The sequence below is a fragment of the Corvus moneduloides genome, chromosome 3 (assembly GCF_009650955.1).
Source record: "Corvus moneduloides isolate bCorMon1 chromosome 3, bCorMon1.pri, whole genome shotgun sequence".
Classification (NCBI taxonomy): Eukaryota; Metazoa; Chordata; class Aves; order Passeriformes; family Corvidae; genus Corvus; species Corvus moneduloides.
Window position 1 is genome coordinate 62,804,476 of NC_045478.1, and position 13,729 is coordinate 62,818,204.

Below are 13,729 nucleotides of genomic sequence, written 5' to 3' on the forward strand. Positions count from 1 at the left end.
TTTGCTGAAGCCTTTTTCTGTGAAATACTGGTACGCTTTCTTTTTATATGTGGTACTTCCTTTCATTACAGACTCGGGAATATATTCTGTTAGATTCCTTTGCTTCTGCAGAGCTCTGTACCATACTTAGACCCACTTCAGTGATTTAAATGACTTTTTGAAGTTAAGGAACTTTTAGCCTGAGTAAGTCAAGATGGGAGTACTGTAATCAAGCCTGTAGTGTGGCATGCACAGGCATTATTTAAGCACAGTTGGAAAATTATAAAATGAACTTATGTGTAGAAGATATTTATAAGATAAGCCAGTTGATTGCAGAAGTCTCTGAATATACAGTTGGAGCAGTTTTGACCATGTGCAAGGGTATTTTCTGCTGGTCAAACTGAAAGTACTTTTGACTTTTTCCCCTACCTCACATCACTGGGTAATTTGCTTTTAAACTGATAGAAATGGATCCTAAATTTCATTCTCTGTCTCTTCAGTAATGTCCTTAAAAATAATATAAGGGTGAGGTTTTGGTGCTTGATAATGAGAGCTGAACAGTCAGAATCATCAAGTGGTTTGGGTTGAAAGGGACCTTAAAGATCAGTTCCAACGCCCATGCCAGCATGTTCCACTAGACCAAGTTGTTCAAAACCACATCCAGCCTGGCCTTGAATACTTCCAGGGATGGGGCATCCATAACTTCTCTGGGCAACCTGGTCCAGTGCCTCACCACCCTCACAGTAAAGAATTTCTATCTCATCTAAGTCTGCTGCACATCAGTTTAAAGCCATTGCCCCTTCTTCTATCACTACATGCTCTTGTAAAAAGTCATACTCCAGCTTTATAATTTTGAAGCCTATTAAGAATATCAGGAGTCATCAAGAGTAACTGGGACAAATTTTTGTTACTAATTCATGTTATTAAAGAATCTTTCTTGCCCTTTTTTGTTATTGTTGTTTCAGGTTATTAAAGGATCTTTCTTTCCCTGTTGTGATGTATACTGCTGATTCTTTTGAATTTTGCAGTAACCACATTTTCCTTTCAAGTATTGAGCTTCCACAAGTAGGCATGCAGTGTGAAGCCACTTACTGGTATAGATGAGAGATTGTTTTAAAAGGCATAAAGGCAGAAAGTTTTTTGATTTGAAGCTGCTTATTTGAACAAGAATGGCAAAAGCATCTTTCCTTAATTGTTACTAGTCTTATGTTTTTCCTTGTAGGGTTGTCATAAAGATGATGTTCACTCCACTTATTTGGTACGAGTTCTTTGGGTGCACCATAAACATAATTCAATTAGTATACGTACATGATATTTCATAGTCAAGAAAAGTCAAGTAGACCTACTAAAAAGAAAATTCATGACATCTCTCTGAATAGTAACTTCCATATAGGATCTGAAAAGTGATTCTTGTCAGTGATGAGAGTCTGTTAATAGGGTTTTCATTGAAGTTGGCAAGCTGTAAAATTGTATTTGCCATTATTCTTTTATTCCTATCTTGAACAAACTTGATGAAAAAGGCTTGTCTCATGGGATATCCTACTCTTGGTATCTTTTAGATGCTCTGCTACCAAAGATTAGAGAGGAGGCAGTTCTAGCAGTCTAAGCACTCTTAAAAATCAAGAGGTTGTTAAGATATATTGTACAGTTGCAGATGAATGTGTTTTCTCTCTCAGAGAATTTAAGATGCACACTTCAGCACTTGCATAGTAACAGTGATAATAGTTGTGTCACTGCTTTACTAATCTTATTCTGTACTCTCTCATTTTTCTTATAAAGTTAAGTCATTAATGCTAATTTTAAATTTTCTTATCTAATGAAGTCATACTAAAGCCCTTAGACGAGGGACTATTTTTGTGCTTTGCAAAAAACTAATATGGTCAGAGAGCATTTTAACTTGTAAATAGGCTAGTTGAAGATTTTTTTTCCTCCCTGATTTAATGTTTTAATGCTGCAAAATTCCTCTTGAATGATTTTCTCTATGCACATCTGTGTCATAATGGATATGTGTTCCCATTAGCATGTGTCAAGGTTTCTGTTGAAATGCAGAAAGCAGATTCTTTAAGGCAGATGACTTGATGTGTTTCTCAAACACTTCACAGGTAACTTCACAGCCATATTGATTCATACACTAGAACATTGTAATTGTGTGCAAGCCAGTGCATGAAATCCTTACTAGGTGAATAGGTGAAGAGTGTTAAATGGATATAGAATTGTTAACTCAGATGTAGGGTTGGTAGGATTCGCCTAAGCCATGGTTGCAGGGACTTTGGATCTGAATGTCACTTCCACACTAAATAGAGATTGTATTGTAAGTAATGTAGTTTTTCTTGGTAACACCAGGAATTAAGTAGAAATAATCTCACTGTATAAAGTCCTTTCTAAAAATCTATTCACCTTCATCTAGTCAAAGGAAGCTCTGTCACTGCCACTTCAGTTGATCAAGGGAAAAGATACTTTGTATTTATGCTGTTTCTGAGGTGATCAGATCTCATTCAGCAATGCAGTGTAATGCAGTTTTTAAGTGTGCCTTGTTCTTCCTTTTGAAAAGGACCACCCATTTCAAACTTCAGACAAAAATATAGAGAAAATCAATAAATTTTTGTCTGTAGAATTTGAAATGTAATTTTGGGTTCTGTGATTTTCTTCCAGAAAATCTTTGTAATTTCAGTAATGTAAATACATAAATACTAAGTGTACACTTAATTATAAAAATGTTTACTGAAGGTTGTAGTAGTTTGTCCTGTTCCTTTTCATTTCTTTTTCACATGCTTGTATTACATTATTTTGTCAGGCAGTTCTGTCACAGAATTTCACTTACAGGAAGTTAGAAATCTCTTTGAATTATGTCATTCTGTTACATCACTGAGATGTTTAAATCTAGGACAACCCTAAGACTTTATCTTGAATCTCACGTATTTTTTGTACAATATGACTATCAATGTAGGTAATTAACTGTTGAGGACCCTAGTGGTAAAGCTGTCTGTGATTAAAAGTAAAATACTGAAAACAAATTTAAATGATTGCTGATTGTTTTGGAATTTTGCTATTTATTAAAAGCAAAACAATGGCATCTCTCAAATTCCATGTTGATTTAGAAACACCATATTAAAACTATGAACTTGGAGGGTTGAATTTCTATGAATTGATAAAATGAGTGAGGCACCCATTATTTTTGTTAGAATGTAAAACTTTGAAGTGATTAGGATAAATGTTATTTCTACAAAATATTGAAGTGCAGTTCTTAAGTTTTGTGTGCATACTGCCTGTAGTTTCTGTGTGTACACTTCATACATGCTTTGTTCCTGCAATAATCATTTCATGATCAGGAGCACTGTGGAAAATGGGAAAGTGGCATGAAATAGCATATTCTAGCAGACACCAAAAATACTGTACAGACTGGATCTATATGTAAACCAGTGGATAGATAATGTTTTTTTCAGCTGCAATAGCTTGTTAGCCTAATTTGAAATGAGGAAAAAATACAGTTAGAAAGCATGAATAACCCCTTCTCTTTTTTTAGATTCAATAGAACTTAATGCATGCATTCTGACTAAATATTTACTAATTAACAAGCAAGCAAGCATCCAAAGATTTTAAGTACTCCTGAGCATTTTTCTTAGTATTGCTCATACCTCAATTAAAAATGAATACCCCCTCACTCTGTCCAAACAACAGAAATAAACCCCACAAAACTCAGGTAGGTGTAAATATTTGTAAGCTTACAAGGTTCTTGGAGGTACAACTTGACACAGATGTTAATATACCTGTTTGGGTTTCTTTAAGTAGTAAATACTTTAGAACCCAGCCAAAACCATGATGAAGAGCTGTTTCACTTGCAGGGAATGTGCTAAACTGAGGTGTTAGTGTAAAATCCAAAATTATTTTGTTCCTTGTTTGTTATCTCCCAGTCCAAATACTGCCCTTGTTTGGGGTTCCACTCTGAATGCTGATTAGAGGATGTTCTGATTAGTGCCTGTGTAACTTGTTCAATAAGTAGTGCATTCAATGTATTGCATCACTATAATACAGATGCTAGTGAGAAGCTGGGAGTGATGCTGTTTGGGGCAAAACCATTGCAGAAGCAAAAGGGGAGATTACCCAATCGTGTGAATCACCAATCTCAAACATCACTATTGAGGAATGTCTACTTAGTACAGAGATAATGACTGATTACTTTTAAGTATCTCGGTAGCTAAAAGGGTGGATGTCACAATAGTATCCCAGTTTGACAAGTGCTGGCTGCAGTATCACTTGCTTTCTGCTATCTGCAGAAAGTACCATTTTCTTGATTAAAGTTATTACATTCTTTCATGTTATTGCTAGAGAATTTAAAATAATGCTGCTTTAGTCTAAACCAGTATCACAGCCTCACTTGTTTACCCATGGGACGTGACTGTTTCATTAGGTCCAGGATTTCAAACTCTTGTCTTGGATATCTCAGTTTCTTCTTTAGAAGAGCAGGTGATAGAAGATTATATGGTTCTATTTTCCTTGATTTTTCTACTGCTTTTAGCCCAAAGCCTTCTTGGGTATAACTTTTTTTCCTTTCAAATTCTCTTCCCTATGCAAGTATTTATGAGCAGGCAGCCCTTACAAAGATTTTACTGGTATTGTAAGAGTATGATGAAATAGATTGTATGAAATGTCTGAAAAAAATTGCAAGCACTATACTTGTCTAGTCGTGTGCTAGGTAATTCATAGAGTGAAAGAAAGCGAGCAAATTAAAGCTACTTAAATGCATTGGTCTTACCTTCTGGCTCTCCCAAAACAATTGTACTTTCTAAGTAGATCTTTTCACTGTAGCATGTAGAGCAGCCCTTTGATACATGGTCACTGTTCTTTGTTCAAAATCCATGATGTCCTCTAGCTTCTTTTCTTCATTTGCATACTCCTTTTTTGAAAGCTTATGTTTTATTTAAATAGCATTTTTTTTCTTCAAAGGATTTTAAAAAAATGAATGCACTAGGTTAATAAAGTTTTCTGATTTCATTTTAGAATGTGCTGCCTAACTCTCCTCAATAAATTTCCTTCTCCATGAAAAGTTCTTATATTTCTGTATTAACCAGAATAGAAGTAATGAATGACATGTAAAAAAAAAAGAGAGAGAAATAAAATTTTTTTCAAAATTACATATATTTGTCATGATAGTCTGGTTCTAGCATGTTCAAGAATGTAACTAAAATGGCATTTTTCACACATCCTGGCAGATTATCCTGTCTCTAATATGCAACTGGAAAAGTTGTGCACAAGCTAGGGCAGCCTCAGAAGCTCATGCAACTTGTACATAGTAGTGAATACCAAAGTCTTGATTTTTCCTTCTCCATTCTTAACCTTGTCACCAAATACTCTAATTTTTCTTATTCTGAGTGAAGAAATTTAACCAACCAACAAATTGTCTGAAAGCCATGAAGAATTTCACTTTTCCCAACTTGAAGAATTAATTTGTTCTAAGGATCTCTAAAGCAATTTTTAAAATATTTCTAGCATTTTTAGCAATAAAGTCTGCAAAGAACTGGAAAGGTTTTAATTCATGGTCTGTTTTACCATCTGATTGGTGTTTTTTAAAAAAACAGCTGTTTGAAAATTACATTTTCTTAGTGGCCCTTCTCAAGAAATTTCATCATTGTTCTTTTGTCTCACTTTTTTTTTTTTTTTTTTTCCAAAACTGGGACCTATTAAGTGTCTTAGAATGCAGCTTTGAAATGGCACATCCTGTTTTACAGTAACAGTCTAGCGTTGACTTGAGCGACATAGCCCAAAACACGCAATACATTAAAATTTATTATTGTGGAACTATCAGTGTATGTTTATATAGCTATTTTACAGAAGCTTATGGAAAGCTTAGCTAGAGAATTTACAGGTTACACTATGAAGGGAAACACAGACTTCAGTATTCACTCTTCTTTTGCTGTACATATCACACTTAAGGTGTTCCCGCAGCTGACACGTACTTGTTTTGTCTTCCACCTTTGCTGTGTCAAAGGAGTCAGAGTTAGATATGGGGGTGTTCACATACAGATTTAAGTGCACATCATTTCTGAAAATCAGTTGAGTATTTAAAAATCTAAATATTAAGTTGGGGTTCTAAATTTAGCTTGCTCTGAAACATTTGGTTGGTTACACCAGGTTTTTTTTCCACTATTTGGTGTCTAATTTTTTTTAAAGTAAAGCAAAACAAAATGTTGTTGCATATTTAAGAAAGGTTCAGTCTTGTTCGTGGTTGATTTTGTTATGAGAGAATACAAGGTTCCCAGTCTTATACTATAGAAAATGATGTGCTGGTGAACTGTGACGGGCAAAACCTTAAGTACCCTGACACTTGGCTGGGAAAAACACTGACCACAACCTTTCATCTCAGGGTGGGAGGTAGCACAGGGAGTGCAAATACATCCAGGCAAACTGCTGTGTCTTGCCAGGTGCACAGGCAGGCACCTTGAGAGTGGGATAGTATTGAGCCGTATAGACACAAGGCTCATCCAGGGCTCAAGATTGTCTTTTCTACCTGAGCCACAATAGTGATATTACTACAGCAGGCTGCAAAATAGTCTTTTTATACTGAACTTTGTCACATGGTTAATATTTATAAGTAGGAGAAGTATTTAAAGTTGGTATGTTTTTCAGTATAGTTACTGCCAAATCAGATTTGTGAACCAGGTGCTCTACTTGGAGGGAACCCAGTTACAAGCAAGAAAGACGAAAGATGATAAAACCACTGTGGGTGCTTTTTTGGATTGTTCTGGAACAGAATATCTGAAGATATTATAGGCAGGTGGTTCCTACTTCAAGGTCTCACTTGCTGGGAAAAGGCCAAAAGTTAATCCTGAGCCTTTTCATGGTTCTGACTTTCCAAAATACTATCAGTAGGTTGATACCTCAAATTCACCTTATATCTGCATTTGTTTTCCCATTCCTCGTGTAGTCTTGACCATGCTAGGAAACAGCCAGCACAAACGTGCTACATCTCATTATCATCACTGTTCCTAACAAGGATGTTCTTGGGTCTCCTGCGGTGCTCTTTTGAATCCTTCAGGTGTCACTGTTATCCATTTCTAAAGACATTGAAATAGGAAATTTAGTGTGTTTTCTTTAGGCACAAACCTTTACTGGAGTGATTAAATACTTCCCCAATTTTTATTTTCACCCTGATTTCTTTCCTTTGGCAAAAGCTCTTCGCAGTGAGTGTTTCAAAGCTGGTTATTATATCATGGTTTCCAGTCTGAAAGTGAAGTTTTGATGGGTTTTGAAGGAACAGTTTCTATGTACTCTTACTATTCCTCTATACTTTTCCTGCCTACATAGAGCGGTGGTGTCTAGGCTGCCACTGTGGTCTACTTTGTCACCTTCTTAAGAAAGTCCAGTGTGTCCCCAAAACATACTGGCACTTTCTGCAAAGAGCACCTTCTCAGGTTGTGTGCAGTGGGAGGAGCATGCAAAAAGAATAAGCCTGCCTTTCCAGGACACTTTATCCAGTTTTTGAGCACTTCTTTGCAGCAAATCTCTGGATTTAGGAAGATGAGAATAGCAGCTGGATGAGGTGTTCACCTTGTTAATTATCATCTGTACTGGTGCTCAGGGAGCTGACATGAATTGCAAGGTCAGCAGGTGGTTGTGCCTTTTGTGAAGGATGGCCACTTCTGACATGTTTGTTCTGAACACTTGAAATACCAAGCAAAGCCCTAAACTCCACTGGCACCTGTGCAGTACAGGAATTGCTTGGTCTCGTCTGTGACATGTAGCAAACGCTCCCTTTCACATGTGCCTTTTTCTGTCGTTTCTTTGAAAACAACACTATGGCTTTTCCACTATTTCATTCTCTCCTGCATAAAAGAGAGCTTGATGAATGCAAAAATGGTGGGAGGAGTTCATATCCCCTGCTCATGAATATGGTGAGGATGGTATGCTGTGCATCAGAGTGCCATTAATTTTATTGGTTTTATTGGTGAAAAATTTAACAAATATTTCTTGGATCATGGTATTTCTGTAAATGAACACGTATTTTCTGTCTGTATAAACTGCAGAATAAGAAATTTGATATTTTTTTAAATCATTAATATTTTATCTTTATTCTTTGTATCCTGTGTACCTGTACATTGATTCTGTGTACAGTGTGCTCTTTGAAAAAATACATTAGTACTTTATTAACTTTCTTCTCTCAAAAAATATGTTTTCTGCATTTATTTCCATCTGAATGTATCACAACCTAATGGACTTAGAGGAGGATGCAAAAATGAGCAGCCAAACGACAGGACAGGAACTAGGAAATCTGTTCTAGTGGGACTGAGTGAATTGTGGGCAAGAAAAGGAGAGATCTTTGAACCTCAATCACCTTACCTGTGGTTATTGATGTAATATTTTATTCTGCATTCTAAAACAATGAACAATTTTGTAACCAAAACCATAGGAAGTAGCAAGTTGTCAAATGTCAGAGTATTGTAGGATTTTTCTTTTGAGAGAACCTCTTTTTGTGAAAATTAAAATTAAACACTGTAGCAACTCCTCTCACACAGGTGCAAATGTTGCATGATTTGAAAAATTTTCTAAGCACTTGCTGATTTTGTTACTGATGCAGCAAACCTGAGATTTGATATTCTTTTCTTTAGTGGTTTAGTACTGATTGAAAATGTTTTTTAAAGTGGCTGCAATGCCCAAAGGGAGAGTACTGTGGTTTTAAAGAACTGTGAAACTGAAGGATTTGTGAGGCATATTAAGTGAATTTACTGGGATTTATATATGTTTTCATTTGGTTATAATGTAGAATTGGTACCTAACTAGCTGGCTGCTGCTGAGGGTAACACTATTATACTTTGGTATTTTGTTTTGCTTTTGGTTTTGGTAATTTTAAACATGAGTTTTGCTTGGTTTTGTTGTCAATTTTGCAGACCATGAAGGGTCACATGTAACCCTGTCAACAGTCAGGAGGAGTCTTGTAAACTAAGGAGTAATTATTGCTAGCCATGATGTTTATAAGAGTTATGTTAGAGGGAAAAAAAAGTGATTTTGAAAGCAAGAAACGCTGAATGCTTTGTTTATGAGATTAGGGTGTCATTCTTAGTTTGATAGAAGCTACAAGGAGAAACAGCTGAGATGGCTGCTAGGAAAATACTTGACTTACTTTTTAAAGGGAAAAAAAAAATCACTGACCAGTTTCTTTGCTAAAATCTCTATGTTTAGTCTATTTGACTTGTTCTTTTGAAAACGAACACAAAACTGAGATCTAACCAAATGCTTTAAAGTATTTTTGAAAACTGCAAGCAGACTTAAGTAACTATTAAGAAGTTCGGTAGAAACCTAGCAGCAGTAATTTGCAACCTGCAATGAATACCTTTGAGCAAGGGACACTACCCAATAATAAATTTTCTTTTTGTAGTTTGAAATCTAAAAAGGTATTTATTTCTTTTAACTTTTGAAAGAAATTTCAATACCTCTTTTTTTAATCTTGCTTGTAGTTATGATGCTTTTTCTTCCCTGGATTTTGCTTGTACTTCATTAAATATGTTTCCCAAGCCTGGTGACTTGCTGCTGTGAAACCAGCAGAGGGTGCCCAGGACATGTGTAGCCGTGGCTGTTTGTTCCAAGCCCACTGTGGTGCAGCTCTATGGAAACCAGAGAGCTGCTGCATTAAGCCCTGTACAGGTGAGGTGCTTTATATCTTCAATACAATTCTCAGAATAATTTGCTCTTTTGCCTCAGTACACTGCTTTCCGTACAATTCCTGTGTTTACATGCTCACTGGGGATAATTTTCACCCTCTGTTGTACACTAGTTGGATTTTATATTTCAGTTTTTTCATGTTGATTTGTACTCAGTACATTGAGAGGAAGCCAGGGATTTAGCCTTAGAATGTTGAAATGTGAAAGGAAATCCCAGAAAGCTGTAGATGTTCATGTGATAACCTTCTTCATGAGTGACTAATTTCTTATTCATCTCTCTATTAAGAATCTTTCCTGGCTGTTCTCTGAAGTTTTCATTTCTGTTTTTTTCTCCCTGTACTACAGTGAATATCTTTTCACTCTGTTCAAAAACAATGTGGTTGTAGTATTCTCTGCAGATACAGAATGTGGTTTAAATTATGTTCTTTACTGTGAATTAAAGGAAGGAAGTAAAGGCAAATCTGTTTTTTTACCTTTTGGGGCTTTTACAGTATAAATACCCTTTCAGTTTTTACATGGACATGAGGTTCATCAAACACAGGTTCAATAAGCTGGTTTTTAAAACTATTGCTTAAAAAGAGAACAAGCTAGTAGATTTTTTCATTGCATCTCTTAACAGAAATCCTAATTTGTCCCAAACAGTAGGAAAAAGGGTTTTTTTCAGTTTTATTTATATCAGCAAAAAAAGAAACTTCTCTAAGTCCTTTTTCTCTTGTTAGAATCGGTTGTGTGAAGATGGGTCAAAGAGTGGTTTCCATGTAGCAATACCCAGATTCGATCCCATAGAAGTTACGCTGTTTGATTGCTGCTTGAATTACCTTTATCAGGGTAGTGCAGTTGGTCCAGCACAAACCTCTGGACGAGTCTCCCTGTGTGTGGAGCCAGGGGTAGCATGTGTCATTCATAACCTCATGTTGTCACTTGTCCATCTTGGATTCTACTGCTCCTTTATCAACTGGCCACTGTCTTGCAGAGGGCATGTCAGTAAATCTCATGTGGTCCCTTCACCTGTAAAGAGCTCCACTTCTGCACTCCTCTCGAAGCAGAGAGAAGGAAAAGTCTCCCAGCTTCCAGATTTCTAGCTCAGGCTATCCAGCTCCTGGTGAGATGGAAGAGAAGCTTCATTTGAATGTTCAGTGAATAGTAACTGGAGAGGTGGCGAGGGGGATGGCTTCAAAGACAGCTTGGGTGGAGAAACACAGCAGCCACATTCATAATGGGAGCGTGAAGGCTGCTCTCCACAGCAGAGTCGGGGCAATAAGGAGATGAATGGGCTTTTGTACAGTCACTCTGTTCACATGGCAGATGAAGGAATACTTGTGGGTGTACCAAAGAAAACCGTGTTGCACATGTAAAGCAAAAGACAAGGTTCATTGCATAAGTGACTACAAAACAAATGGAGATTGGATTAGGTCTTCAAAATATTGTTTGCGAATTATGACTGCATATAGACTCAAAGGGTGAGAATTGAAGGTAACTAAAAATTGTCACTTTGAAAATAAGATACATAATATCTAGAATTCTCTTTATAAGAAATCAAGATCTGAATATGTATTAAACTATATCATTACTAAACAAATTTGTATTGATATACTATATTCTCTCATCAAAAAATATAATGGTTCTATTTCGTTCCAGATCAGAATGTTTAGGTGGTCATTTTAGTAAGAGTAAACCTAGCTACAGGGAAAAAACCCCAAAAAACCAACAAAAATTACAAATGGGAAACTAGATTAAATAAATTACCAAAATACTCTCTTTTTTTTTCTGATTTAAACAACTTGAAAATAAAAATTAAAATAATTTCAATTTAAACAGTCTTTCTAAAGGTAATTTAAAATTTTCCATGTTTTATGCTGCCACTGTGGCAGCATAATGATGGACAGGTTCCCTGCCAGGTTTCCTGGCCCCCGTGTCAGGCCACAGCATCTGGAGGGGCACCCTGTGCACCTTGTGCCACTGCTGTGGATGTGGCTGCTCAGCAGCTGCCACCCTTCATGGGCTGTCCTGGGAAAAGGCAGTTGGAGCATGGTGCTGATAAGACCAAGGCTGTGAATTCTATCCCTCTGTTGGCCATTTACTTAATGGCCTGGACTCATTGATCCTTGTGGGTCCTTTCTGGCTCTGAATATTCCATGACTCTGTGTGAAAGTTACCATGGCAATGGGGTGGGAAGGGACGAGGAAGTCGTCTGTCCACCTCTTTGCTGGCCAAGTAAATGCAGGTGCAGAAAGCTCTCATTCCTGTCAGAGCAAAGTACAGGCTTTCTTGGGCTCTTCCAGGGGAGGATACACTGCTGGGTGAATAGTATCTGTTTCCAAAGGTCAGCTTTACTAAAGATACTTCAAGTATCAAGAAAATAGGTTTTTTCCAGATGTTCATGTTACTAGGTTATAGGCCACCCACTCTACTGTTTCTTATCTCCAAGTGCGCATGCCTTTAACAAGGCAAGGTGATGTCTCCCAAAGGAGTTGCTTGAAACAAAACCTCAGACTCATCCTGCTGAGAAACAGTTCTTTGGGCAACTTAGCAAACCTTGAAAAAACTGCTGCTTCTCATTTTATTTTATAGCTCTCCTAGCTTTCTTTTAAGATGCTCATAAAAATCTGAGAGACTTGGGAGAAATCATAGTATCGTTTGGAACTAGTCAACAAAATTACTCGTTGTATCCAATTCTCAACCTCCAACATGGCAAACCTTTTACGGCCAAGAAATGGGGTGAAATTTTGAGAGCAGGAGCAGTGTGTGTCTTCTATATATTGGTCCTGATTTTCACTGTCATTCTGAAAATTTGTGCTTTCTTGTGAAAGTGTGAAAGGAACCGACACAGAAAAGGGTCTGCTTCACTCAGGTTTTTGTGGTTATCAGGGCACTGTGGTTCCCCATTGTTGCTCCAGGCATGTTCTGTATCCCTAAAACAATTATTCTAAAACATTCTTAAATATTCAATGCTGACACAGCTAGACACACTAACTTACATTAACTCAGAGACTACTGTGGAGTTATGGTAGAAATTGTCCCTGGACTGGCAAGATGTCTACCTCACCTGTTTCCCAAATTCCTCCTGGATGTCAAATGAAGCAGTTGGTATTTTCCTGTGGCACATGGGACCATGAACTGTGGTGTCAGGAGCAGATGTTCATCCTGCTCAGCAGCTCCCTGAGAGGGTGAGGAAGGCACCCCTCAAACTGACCAGAGAGCCGAGTCCAAGCAGTCACCTCTGACTCACAAGCAGTACCCATCCATACTCATTTCAAGAGAGTCTACAGTTAGTTTTAGTAATAAGAAAAAAATATGCTGCCCAAGCATAATTAACAGGTAGATAGGAAAATAACTTAAGAAATTAATAAACTTAAAAATTAAGTATTTACGCATAGGTTAGATTCTCTTCTAGTAAAGCTAGATTCAAAAGTATTATGTCATTCCTTGTCAGGGGGCAGGTCAATTTAAAAAAACTTATGACAAGTTCCTGACAGTTCAAATTATGCTACTATTACAGAGCAGATAGCATGTTTTTTCCTTTTGTCTCCTTTGTAAGTAGATGAGGTGGATGCTGCTTTGGTAGCTATTGATTGCACATTTGCTTTGTGTATCTAAGATCTCAATAGTGACCATCTGAAAGCAATAATTAAACTTTATTTGAATGTGGTGTGTAATTTAAGGCTCTCCTGCCTTCTTTTCTACCTTTTTATTTCATCCTTGACAGACTTCAGGATCAAAACACATTTGAAGAGGTTGAAAAGCAGCACTGACAAAAAGAGAAATCATAAAAATAATCCACTGGAATATGTCTGTTGGAAACATGATCAGACCCTGAGATGAGCACAGTTGGTCAGAGTATGGTGCTAATTACACCAGCGTCGTGGGTTTGATCCTTGTACAGGCTATTCACTTAACAGTTGGACTCACTGATCCTCATGGGTCCCTTCCAAAGCAGAATATTCTGTGATAACCTCTGTGAGAGTGCTCATTTACACACTCAGGAGTGCTTTAACTGTTATAATAATAAATGCTTTTGATTTCTCATTAATATTTTGAAAAGTGGATTGAATTGCTTCCCCCATTGATTTACCACTCTTTTTATGATTATTATGAAA

The 13,729-nt window shown here is 36.9% G+C and overlaps 1 protein-coding gene across 2 annotated transcripts in view; it reads left to right on the forward strand.

Annotated features, from left to right (window-relative positions):
• The window catches only part of SCAF8 (SR-related CTD associated factor 8), a 153,677-nt gene that overhangs the window by 55,832 nt on the left and 84,116 nt on the right, over positions 1-13,729 (forward strand). The gene's annotated exons all lie outside the window — the stretch shown is intronic.